The sequence below is a fragment of the Anthonomus grandis genome, chromosome 6, assembly GCF_022605725.1.
Source record: "Anthonomus grandis grandis chromosome 6, icAntGran1.3, whole genome shotgun sequence".
Taxonomy (NCBI): Eukaryota; Metazoa; Arthropoda; class Insecta; order Coleoptera; family Curculionidae; genus Anthonomus; species Anthonomus grandis.
Window position 1 is genome coordinate 25,520,520 of NC_065551.1, and position 12,907 is coordinate 25,533,426.

A 12,907-nucleotide genomic window follows, 5' to 3' on the forward strand; every position below is an offset into this window, starting at 1 on the left:
TACGAGCCAGAGATTTAAAAAAATATATATGTCCATGTAACTTTTTTATTTACTGAAGGTGAGAAAAACAACATTAAACAATTAAGAAAATATTTGAAAATATAAACATTTTCATTATATAACTTTGAAATCCAATATTTTTTCATGGTCCTTCGAGACGGATCCACTTACTTATTACAATTCAGGTTGGGTCAAAGAATGAGTGAAACGAGGTCCTTCGAGCCGGGTCTCAATGGTTTATACATGTATTTTAGACCTAGATCATTTATCATATTAAAGAATAATTCTGTACATGCAAGGAATCTGGTGCAAGTGCAAATACACTAGTGGAATCTTTCAAAATGGGATACCGCATTTAAGGTGAGACTCAGTTGTGGTCGTAGTTGCTCCCTAACAAGTTTAATTGTAAAACAGCCAGATGAGAGTTTTTTACAATTAACACACTAAGAAATTTAGTCACTGAAGTATGTGGGATATTATCTTCGTCCAAGATGAGCTCTGCAATACCACACTTAAACTCAAGGCTATGAGTTTTACTCAAGTTTAAGCAAATGTGACTTGCGTTAAACCATTATTCAATAAGTTTCAATTCGTTTACTATAATCGCTTTGGTGTTTGGTGTTTAAGTGTTGTCAAATCACTGTTTTCTGTCAGCACTTATAGTCAGCAAAAATCTTGAACAGTCCAGAGATTTTAAGAGAGACAAGTTCAGTAATATAAAGCAGGAATAAAATTGGACCAAAAACAAAGCCCTTCGGAACTCTACAAATAATTTCTCAGACCTTTCACCTGAATTCACCTCAGCCTGACAGCACTCCCTCAAGATAAGATTTAAACCAGGAGCAGTATTTCGTGATCCACACAATGAAAAGCCCTGGACAACAACCAAGTTACCCTACTTCAACCCAAAATATACCTCCGCAAGAAAACTGCAAATGGCATCATGGGTCCCATTCAATGTTTACAATTCAAAATGCTCATCAGTTAAAAGACCGAAGGTAATGTCAGATCTTTCTCTTTACAAGTTTCACTAGAACTTTAGATAAAGTTGGTTGTACAGAGATTGGGCAGTACTTAGACGGGTTTTTCATGTGGCCACCGTTGAATACTAAGATTACCAAAAAAAAACTTCAGTTAAGCAGAAAATATATATTTTTTATTTCAGAAATAAGCTCTATCATCTCCTGTTTGTATGCTTCGATAAAGGTTAGATTTAGGTGACAAATTCTTTGTAAGATCATTGACTAAGCAACAGTAAAACTTAGAGGCGTGAAAGGCTTTAGAATTACGTGAGCCGTTAATAATAACAATGACCAGTAATAAAAGATAGTAATAAAGAATTTCAAAGTTTCATATATTTTTTTATGGTTCCTTGAGCTGGATTACTTATACTTATATAAGGAGGGTAGAAGATTATTAGAGGGTCAAAGAAATAATACATAATTTTTGATTTAATAAATGATTTAGGCATTGTACGTTATATTTAAGAATTTTGCTGTACATAAAAAATGTAATTTTAATTAAAGGTTTTTAGGATAAAAAAGATTTATTGTATTGAAATTTTATAGCAAAATTAAATGAAATTGCATGACTGAAAAAAGTTACATCGACATTTAGAACAAATATAAATAAAGTTTTAATTTAAATTTATAAAATAGTTGCATAAAATACGAATTTACAATATCGGCCTTTATTGGGATTGCGAAAATCAATTTTAATATAATTTGATGATAATATAACTTTTTAAAACTCAACAAATAAAAATAAAAGTATTTAAAATATGTTTTTGTTTATCTAGTCTTATAGAGTATTTATACTATAAACTAACCACGTATTAAATACTTAGTCTCTTAACTTTTCATTTACTAAAAATGTGCCTATTTTAATGGAACAAACCTTAACCCTGACTCCATAATTACTCTCAAGTTACAGAGAAACTGTGTCACTTTCGTAACTAACCTTGTCACTTAATTTTATCAATGAAACTTGTAGTTACTCAATTGTAATAAATATACTAATAGTTAGTCATTGCTGTGGGGATATTATTACCGATATACTTAATTGAATTTATTGAAGAGTTAAGATAAAAGTCAATATTCTTAATTATACTATTTCAGATCTATATTGTTATTGCAGTCTGAGGTAGACAAGGTTTTATGAGTAATAGAGAAAGGAAATGGGGATATAGGAAAACAAACATAAAAAATTTAATTAAGAATTGTACTCAAATTATGATTTGCTTATAAAAATTAATAAACTCTATGTAAAAAATCAATTTAAATACTATTTTAAAAGCAATACAAAAAATGAAGAGATATCCAATAAAATATATAAAAGTTCTTTGTGTTTCTTTTAAGTATTCGCCCTAATTTTTTGCGTTGGTCCAAATTAAAATAATCTCTTTCTTTTGTTTTCTTTCCTTATTTTTCGGAAAAGAATTCATTTAATTAAATCTCTTAAAGAATTTAATATTCCTAGCCCAATCAGAAGCCAAAAATATCAGCCTTCTTTTAATTAATTAATTCCAGGAATTTTTGATTAAAAAAATTGCTAAAAAAACTATGGATATAATTCTTCTGATGTAATTTTTTTTTCAAAACTCGGATTTATATATGTGTCCCGAAAACGGCAACACAAAAGGGACTGTTTTACGGTAAAAACCAATTAAATTCTCATCAAGCGTACGTCAAAGCAATTTAAGCAAAATTGAAATAATTAAATTTTCGCTGGAAGCTAATTATTCTTAAATGATCGGCAATGCGTCAATCTATTGAAAAAACTGAAAAATATTAACCGACGCAGCTGTGTGACATGAAAATTGCCTAATGCAGTACAATTAAAATGAATAGTCTTGGGGCAAAATCAGTATTAAATTTCATGTACTGCGCCATATACACAACTAACATTTACCTATAAAATAAAACCAAATATAGCAAATATTTACATTAATTTTAATGTTCAACATCTCATTCCTCGCTCTTTTATATAATAGTAAATAATTAGAAATTCCAGGAACAAAGTGGCAAATATATATGTTTACGCATTCATTTAGTTAATGCCTGAATTAAGAGCAAACAAAGGGTTTTACGACGATAATTTACATAGCGCGGCTTATAAATTGAACGAGCAAATATTTGGATTAAAAGTTATAATTTATCATAATTATTTGCGATGGCAAATAGTAATGATAATAATGAAATTAGGAAGGCGATGGTAAATAAATGTTTGTTTAAGGACGAGTTTTTATGTAGGATTAAAGATAATAAGATAAGGATAATTTTTAATTATATTTACGAAAAAAAAATTAGGCCTAATAAAAATCATTCAGGTCTCTGGGGAAAAAATATACGCAATTTAAAGAGAAATTGTCATGCTAAAAAAACATTTATTTTGGTTTTATTTATATTTATACTATTTCTTTAATATGTTTGTATTTGTTTTATATATAAAAGTTTTTTTTATTCTTTTACTTTTTTTGAAATTTTTATTGTTTTTGAACAAACTCATAACTGGGTATATTTATACTCATAAAAGTAGGTTTTAACTGAGTCCAAGGGTATTTACGGACTTTCACTAGGTCACTATGAGTGTGTAAAGCTAGAGACCCGTCTTTTGGTTATGAGTGTAAGACCCTGTTTATTTTCTAAAGAATTGAAATATTTTTCTTAGTCATTAAGATGAAATTTATCGGTCTGACCGAAAAGAGGTCCAAGATATTTACAAAACTAAAGCTAGCTCAGCGGTACGGTAAGTAACCAAATACGGTTTAAACTTAACGTTTCCCCTCGGGAATTATTTTTATGGGTTTCGATATAAGAGTCTGAGATAAATCTTTGGTTTATAAAATTCATTTGAGTTTTGGTCACTAAAGAGTGAAGTTATTTAATAAAAACAATAAAGTGTGGCACCTCATAAATAAGGATTTAAAAATAATATCTAAAAGACATTTATAGCATTTAAGTTTGTTTAATCTAGAATATGTGGATAGGCAGTTTCTTATTTATAAGTATGTAACTAAATATCTGTGTGTCCAGAAAAGTCATAAATAAATACTTAAGTGCCCTATTTAGTTGACAGATGTAGGGCCCCGGCACTGAATAATAGTTGTTTGGGACTAAAGAGAGTTTAGTTTTAAGTTGAGACTCGGAATGTAACTGTATTAAGATGGTGCGAACCATTTTTGAGTTTTAATTAAAACAGTTAATTCAATAATCAGTGTTTTATTTTGCCCACAACAAAAGGGTGTTGCGACGTGAAATAAGCTGTATTGGTTTGGTGTAGTGTTTTACTACAAGAAAGGGTGAGTGTTCTCACAGAGTATGCTTATTTCTATCTTATTGATTACGCCGATACTTTTTAATTAAAAATGTGAAATATTTATATATTGATATGACCGATTGTTGCTTGTCTTGCTTGTGTTGTTGTGATGATTGTTTATTGTTTCTTGTTAAGATACTGAGCTGGTCTGGGACCATTGCACAGCTCGCTGTATTTAACAAGGCTTTGTATTTGGAGAGGACCCTCGCGTTTTGGTGTCCATTGCACCCCTCAGCACAAAGTGTGTTATCGTCAAGTGGTCTAGATCGGAGATTGCTGTCTCAATCTCAATTTTTATGATAATGTTTTTGGTAGCATTTTGGCTACGGTTTGCGAGTAATGTAGTGCTCACGTTTTGGCATATTGAACGATTGTATATCATTCAATATCAGTACGTTGTCGTTACTGGGACATTTAATCGGATAAAAGTAATAAACTGGTGAATAATGAATTTTGGTATAATAAAGTAAAGTGGTTAAATGTTGGTGAACATGAATATCGCAAAAGTAAAATCACTTAGCAAGTTTAAAACATATTAATTAATATTTTTCATATTAATGAGTTTTGATTAATTTTTTTATTTAATTAATTTTACGGGAATAAGTGTGCTTAGGTTACTTTTATTATTTCAGGTCTACACGTCACCATCTCTACTTTGGAGTCGCCCAAGCGCCCAGTTGTTTTACAAGGTGTTTATTCTATTTTTATGATTATTTTGGACTATTTTGAATTTATTTAACGTATTAAAAATTATTATTAATTATTTATAGGTTTTAATTATTATATGAGCGATCACGGGCCTAAATTTGGTTACTAAAGGTATACAGAGAGGAAAAGAAAGAGAGAACCCCTTTGGGGAATTAGGGGTAATAGCCGAAATAGGGAAAACTACGTGAGCAACTTCTCACTGCAACCGTGACTACGACTCGCGACTGGATTCACTTTCTCCGATAACGAATTAACTCGACTGTGTACTGCAACTCTTGGATTAGCAATTGGTCATCAAGAGTCAGGAGAGATTTTTTATTAGGAGTTAAAGAATAAAGGGAATAAATGTAACTCGTAAGCAACTTCTCACTTTGACCTGGGAAAAGTTGAATTCTCATTTATATATCTTTATCTCAATTTTTAAATTAGAAGAGTATGGGAAGAAAGTGATATTTTTCTTATATAATTGGATAAGCTTAAGAAGTACAAGAGTATTTCCAGATGATCCAAACACTATTACGGAAACCAGACAGTGATATATAAATAGAGGGAAAAGTTGAATTCTTATTTATATATCCTTGTCTCAGTTTTTAAGTTAGAGGAATATGGAAATAAAATTATGTTTTTCTTATATAATTGGACAAGTTTAACGAGAAAAACACTATATTCAAATTTTCCAAACACTATTAAGGAAACCAAACGGTGATATAGGGATCTCAGTTTTTAAATTACCGGAGTATGAAAAGAAAGTGATGTTTTTCTTGTATAATTGGACACATGAGCTGTGAGGACCTTTTAGCGATCGATGATGCCCTCAAAATTGTGATCCTAAATTAAAATAAGAATAAATATATATTGATGACAAAAAATTGATGCTGCGTTATTTCTCAACACTTGCTATTCATTATATTTTGTATTGATAATCATTTTTATAAAAATAAATTGCAAAAACTTTAGTAGATAATATCTTATAATATGTTTAACTTGCCATATTGTTAAACATCTGCCTAGTTTATTTTTGTAACTATTTAGTGTAAATATTGACAAATGAAGACGATATATCTCAGTGTCATTAAACCTTAAAAAAATGCCACGATTTGTGACGTAAATCCTAAACTATTTACTTGTTTAAAAAGGCATGTGCAGCAAACCATCAACGAGAACAATAAAACCCAATGCATAAAATTATTTATTATAAAAGTCACTTTCACGTGTACTTTATTAACAGTAATTGATAAAAAAAACTAAATAGCGGTTATGATTGCTAATTTATAGCAAGCATTGACCCTGAGTTGTGGTATAATCATTACAATCACATGGTCTTTTTTTTTTGTTGATGATGTCATGGTCGTACTACAGTACTGGTTTACTTCCTGGTATATACATATATGACAGGATAAAACTAAAATTTGATCAAATTCCTAAGAGAAATTAACACGGAAGGTAGTCAGTTGTTAAATAGTCATTTTATCAATAAGTCTGGCCATAAAGGAAGAGATAATTACTAAAGTTTTTCTTTGAAAATGTGCCTAAAATGTCTATCAAAAAAAATTCCAAGGACATTATCTCATAGTAGACTAACGACTTTAATAAATGTGTTCGAGTAGACTTGTTTGATTTATAGTTGATCCCAAAAAGTATAAATTACTTTTCCACTATCAAGATTATGCTTAAGAGTTGAGGCTTCTACAGCAATTAATTTCGAATAACGTAAGTGAAGTCACAATGAAGGCAAATTTAGTAGTTATTAAATATTTCATATTAAAAGCTCGACTGCTTGTTATATAAGCGGTTAACATGCACAATTATTAATCGTCAAGCCAAGCAAGTCGTATATACATAAATATATTGAAATTATACAATGAGGAACTCTTGTAAAAGGACCATCAGCATCAGTACTATGACGAATTGACCTAAATTTTAAAAGTTTTTAATAAAATTAGTAAAATGCGTAGGGATAACGTAGGAAACTCCAGAAGAATGATCAACAACACCAGCAGTTTAAGAAGGAATAAGAACTGCTTTCGTAGAATTTGAAGAAAAGGTTACAGCTTAACCAAGCAAACCTTTAAAAAGAAATGAGCATGTAAGTAAGCAAGTAAGTCTCTTCTTATATCAGACCACTATCCAGAATACTAGATAGTAGTAATACTTGTATTCTGTAAATTCCAAGTTTCTTGCTCTAACAATAGAAATAGCTTCAACAACTCCTTGCAGTGTCACTATCTGAAGAGCTGAGTTCATATAAGTTTACAGTAGTGCATCAATTAAATTATTAAAAGAAATGAGTTACTTACAAGGTTTGAAAAGAATTGGATTTTGAAGCAGAATGAAAATGAAAATACTGATATCAATTCGAGGAACTTGAACAATGATTTAAATTTGCAATATCGACCATTATCCGCTTTAATCAATAACTGTTTATCGAAACAATTTAACAATAGCTAATCAGTGTCACGAAATCTACCAGAGCTCCAATAAATTAGATCCTCTATGTACTTTTAAAACGTTAAAAATGTTTAAAAAGAAAAGACTAATGCAGAAATAAAATGGTGATGTAGAAAAAAAATGAGAAAGTTCAATTTTTATTTTTAATCTCAATCTTAGGAATTAAAAAATATATAATAAAAATTACTTAATAAAATTATTTTTAAAATTGTGTAAATTATGCCAGGAAAACACTACTGTTAGAAGATCCAGAGAGTAGTGTAAAAACAAATCGGTGATATAGAATAAAAGAAGGAATGATCAATTTTGATTCTTGTATCTTAGTTTAGAGCAATAATAAGAATAATAATAAAATGTCTTCTTCCACAAAATCCGAATAGTGTAGACATAAAATAATTATATGGAAAAAAGCTTAATCAATATCTCTCTCAGCCTAACTTATCATAAAAAATACTAATGAAAGCAGGGTCTTTTATTGTAGCTCATAGCATTCAAAGAGTTATAGTTCTAATCAAAATTCCACTTAATTAAAGTTTTTTTACAACTTTGATAATTTAAAATAAATTTTCTGTTATCAGTTTGTTTTATTCACTTTGCATTTATTAATTTAATTAAATTCAACAAAAGATTAAAACAAAACCAAAATTTACTTACATATATAGTTTATAAGTTTGATCAAATTAGTTACTTTTTGTCCTAGATAATAAGTCCTAAATAATATAACTATTTTATCATCTTCCCTGAATTGTACATTTACCTTAGAGATTTTATAATAAAATTTTAGTGCAAAATATACCAACCTTTGATAAAAAAACCACTTAAAATTCTGCCCCGAAGCATATAAATTTAATTTAATTTACAATCTGAATGAATTAAACAAACTAAGGTCTAGCCAATAAACATATTAAAACTGGCGTCACCAAGTCTGACATTTTAGCATCTTTGTATTTATTCGTAATAAATTTTATATTAAAATTAATGGGTTTGTTTATCGTTTTACTTCATGATGTTATTTTGATTAGAGATTATGATTCTTGGAATTGTTTTAATATGAATAGAGCGTAAGTGACGACAAATATGTTTTTACAATGTTATCAATTAAAATTTTGATATGTGTCGTTATATAATAAAATATATAACTATTCCTATACAGAATAAAGTTTAAAAAGTTCAACAACCTTTTCATATTCTCACTGATGCACCCAATAAAACGTTAAATTAAATCAACCATATAATTATTATTTGTGTTAATATATCACGCTGTTTAAACCATTTTCCGCTGACAGTAAAGATTTTTAACAATAGAATGATGCCACGTTAATAAAGCCAAGTTGAAATGGTTAATTAGAATTGTAAACTTTGTTTATATTGGATTTTAATAGTTATATTTCAATAGGCATATACACAAGAAAATGTGTATCAGCTCTACATTAATAATAATAATATATATTGTTGGAAAATAAAAAAGGTGTATCATCGACCTTTAAATTATGCAGGTTGAAGATTTTACAATGTCTGTTTCTTTTTAAGTTTATCAAAAACATACTTTTGGTCCTCCTCTTACTTTGAATTTTCATTAGATCTAATAAGGGTTTAAAATAATGAACAAACTATTATGACAAAAATCTTGGGCATCTTAAGAACACGATTACGTAACTTCTTATTTTAATTATATTGCTAATACTTGGGTGAACCCCCTTATCGCGTAGTTCCAGTTACTGCAAACTGATCATGGCCAACCAGTATATTCAAGTGATTTTTTCTAAAGAATCAAATGAAGAATAATTAAATTTTAATAAATATCGATGGTTTGGAGTCAACATACTTATAACTGTTAAGTTTACTTTTAGTTTATATGTTGTAAGCTTCCAAGTACATCTTAATTTAGCTCCCTTTATTCTAGTTTCTTTAAATATAATACAGAGTTCTGGTATTATACATAAAGAGTTACTTCTTACACAATGCAGACATATCTGGTCTAAATGAGGTTAATACAAATAATTATAATTTTGCGTGTAGAAAGAAATAAATTAGCAATTTTTTACTATTATTTCATCCTATATTTATTTATCAATTTGATACTAAATTATATAATTATTATATAAGAAGGTTTTTTTTTTATCTTGTTTAATTTTGTCTTATGTTTATTACCATTTTTATGAGGATTATATGATACATCAAAAACAGATTATTTTTATAATGTTATCTTTCGCACTCAGCTACATTGGAAATGGTATAAGAGTTTCTCACCAAATTATAAACTATGATAATAATAAATAAATAATACAAAAATTGGAAAAAGTATTATGATATAAATAGTCATGTCCATTTAAATTATGAAAATTTAAAAAAATATTTCAAAATTACCAATGAAAAATTACTACTATAAAATATATTACTGATAAATCTTATTTTCTAAAGTTTATTTTAAATGTATGGTTCATTTTATAAAAGATTTATCTTAATGCAAATTTCAAGTTGAATAAGTATATAAAATATAAATATTTAAAATATTTATTTTGCTGAAAATCTACATTACATTGGGTGTTGCTAATAATAAAATATTTGTCATATCCATTTAAATTATGCTTTGTTCTATATAATTCGTATTACGAAATAGCTATAAAAGTTTAATTTTTACGAAAGACTATGCACTTAAACTTGCTTTATAACTCGATTCGAGTAATTTTAAAATGCTTGCTCCATCCATTTAGATTATACGACATTTTAAAGAAAATTAACATTTTATTCACGAATAACAACAAGAAAAAAATTTGCACAAAATACTAAAAATCTGCTGTATTCTACTAATCCTAAAATGCTTATAATACTAATTTGAGTTATGCCACATATAATATTTAATGTCATAGCAAAATGGCTCACTATATAAAGATAAATTTTACAAATTCTAACCTGAGATTTAAAAAAATTACTTACCAGTAGGCTATACGTTTTGATATAAAGACAGCTTTATTCACCTAGAAACTTCTCGCAATATGACTCGACAGACCCTTGCAGATAATTTTATTAAAACTTTCTTTTAAAAAAAACTTATTTCTGTAATAAACAAATAAAAAAATGTATAAAACTAATAAATAATAAAACAACTTGAGGATCTGTAACGTTTTCAAATGCAAGTGGGTACGTAACACACTAATCCCAGCTGTTTCCGCGTATCTTGACGATGATGGGAGGCAATTTAAACACGCGTGTCCTTGATTGAAACTTATGCGCGGTTGCCAAGCGACGACATCTGTCTGTGATCGAATCGGATTTTCTGCCACGACAACGATTAATTAGATAGAACTTTTTTTAGTGCCTACTTCAAACGTTTTGGGTTGCTGATAAATCAGTTAAGACCTAACCATTTTTCCCTGATTTGATTCAAATTTAATTAATCAGATCATAATACAAGTTGTCTAACACATGTCAAAATTATAAAGCCATACAATAATTAAATGAAGCAAGAATCTTGAAAAACTAAATTCAAGTACCCAGAAAGACAAATAATAAAATTGCTAGAACCTACTGTATGTACTACAATTAAAATATTTTTAAAATTTAAATGTTTAAAATTGTTTATATGTATTAAAAGCATTTCTCATTAAAGTCTATGAAGGTCTATTCTTAAATTATTTTACTAGGAGACGTTTTAAATGTTTTGGCAGCTGCTTATAAAATTTAATTTAGTCAATATATGGGCGTCAATATATGTTCCCATGGCACCTGAATAGACTTCTAGTTCTTTTAAAAATATTAGGTTCTCCAGTATATAAATAAAGGGAATAGTGAGAATTCCAAGACTAAATATCCTATGCATTTAAACTGCTGAGAACCCTACACTAGAACAGTTTAAGACATGAGTATGTTGGATGATATGCTATATGCGCAACATTTTTACTCCATTGGAGTTTATAATAATAATAATAATAAATCGTCTTTATTTAACAAACCCTGCAAATTATAGTATTTGCCTGAACAGGCGAAGATTAGCTAAAAGCTACTCTTTATCTCTTAACCTATTCAGTTTAAAAAAAAATAAATAAACTAAAATTAATACTACTTTAAAGTAAAACATATGTTCCATCGGCTAAGTAACAATTAAATAAATTAACCAAGAACAACCAATCATTGCTGTTCCAAGAATAGATCTTTATAGAATCTTCGATAAAAATAAACGGTAAAATGAAAATTTGGCCTGAAACGATTAAATAGAATGACAGCTTGATAGGTGAAAGAACGTTCAAACATTGATGTAGTATGATGTGGCATTGAAAGTATATTATATTTTATATTACGACTATGAACCTCAGTTCTGTAAATCATCTTTTCTCACAAAGACACAGGTGTGCGTGTTTTAAATAGGCGATATAAAAATACTAATAAATACAACTTAAATATATTCACAATATTTAGCCATTTAAGTTGTAGTATAGCTTGTGATACATGGTCGTATTTCCTAAGATTATTAATAAAACGACAACATGTGTTTTGAATACTTTTGATTTTGCGTTATTCTATCTAGACATGGGTAATACCACAGATGTAAATAGCTCCGCAGCTATTGCGGCTATTTATAGCTAGTGCGGAGCTATTTACATCTGTGGTAATACACAATTATACAATAATTAATGACAGACATCACCAAGGATTCAGAAAGCTTTTTCCTTGTTTTGTGATTTAAAATATTTTTATTTGCATAAAGCATTCGCAAGCGTAAATAACATTTTTGTAATAACATATTGCAGTGATCCCTAAATCTGAGAGATGTGTCAACAATGAGACCCAAAATTTTTACGTGATTTGAAAAAGTGAGAGTAGTATTATTAAGCGTAATATTAAGTGTATTTTCTATGTTATGCCGTTGATTGCGACCCGCAAACAATAAAACTTTAGTTTTAATAGGGTTAATCTGCAAATTATGTTCACTGGAGAAATTCATTATCTGCTTCAAATCAAAATTAATGGAGTCTGCTGCAAACTGAACATTATGTGGATTAAATGGGTGAAGAACCTAAGTATCGTCCGCATACAGGTAGACGTCCGAGTTTAAGGCTACGTTAGGTAGGTCAGAGGTATAGACTAGGAACAAAAGTGGCTCCAACATAGATCCCTGCGGTATCCCGGAAACGATTACTTTTGATTCAGAATATTCATTTTGTACCTGTACTCGCTGCGACCGTCTCCATAAATACGATTTAAAAAACGATAAGTTTAGTATCCTCAAGATCAGTCGTTCACTCGTCAGATCATCATTCACATCTGGAGTATCTTGGAGAGAAAAAATAACCCTAATCGTTTATGATTTATTCAGGAGTAATTTGTTCTGTAGGACTAGGCTGCAAATGAATATCACTGTAAGTGTTTTATGGTCAAACTGACGCCTTAATAATATTAAAATAAAGCCCAGCTAAATCTAGGTAATAAAATCTGC

At 28.9% G+C, this 12,907-nt stretch overlaps 1 protein-coding gene across 1 annotated transcript in view; it reads right to left on the bottom strand.

The window, feature by feature from the left end:
* Window positions 1–10,638, bottom strand: part of LOC126737116 (speckle-type POZ protein-like B) — a 40,290-nt gene extending 29,652 nt beyond the window's left edge. The window contains exon 1 of the mRNA XM_050441855.1: window positions 10,411–10,638. The gene's annotated coding sequence lies outside the window, so the exon portion shown is untranslated. The remainder of the gene's footprint in view (window positions 1–10,410) is intronic.
* Between the last annotated feature and the right edge of the window lie 2,269 nt (window positions 10,639–12,907).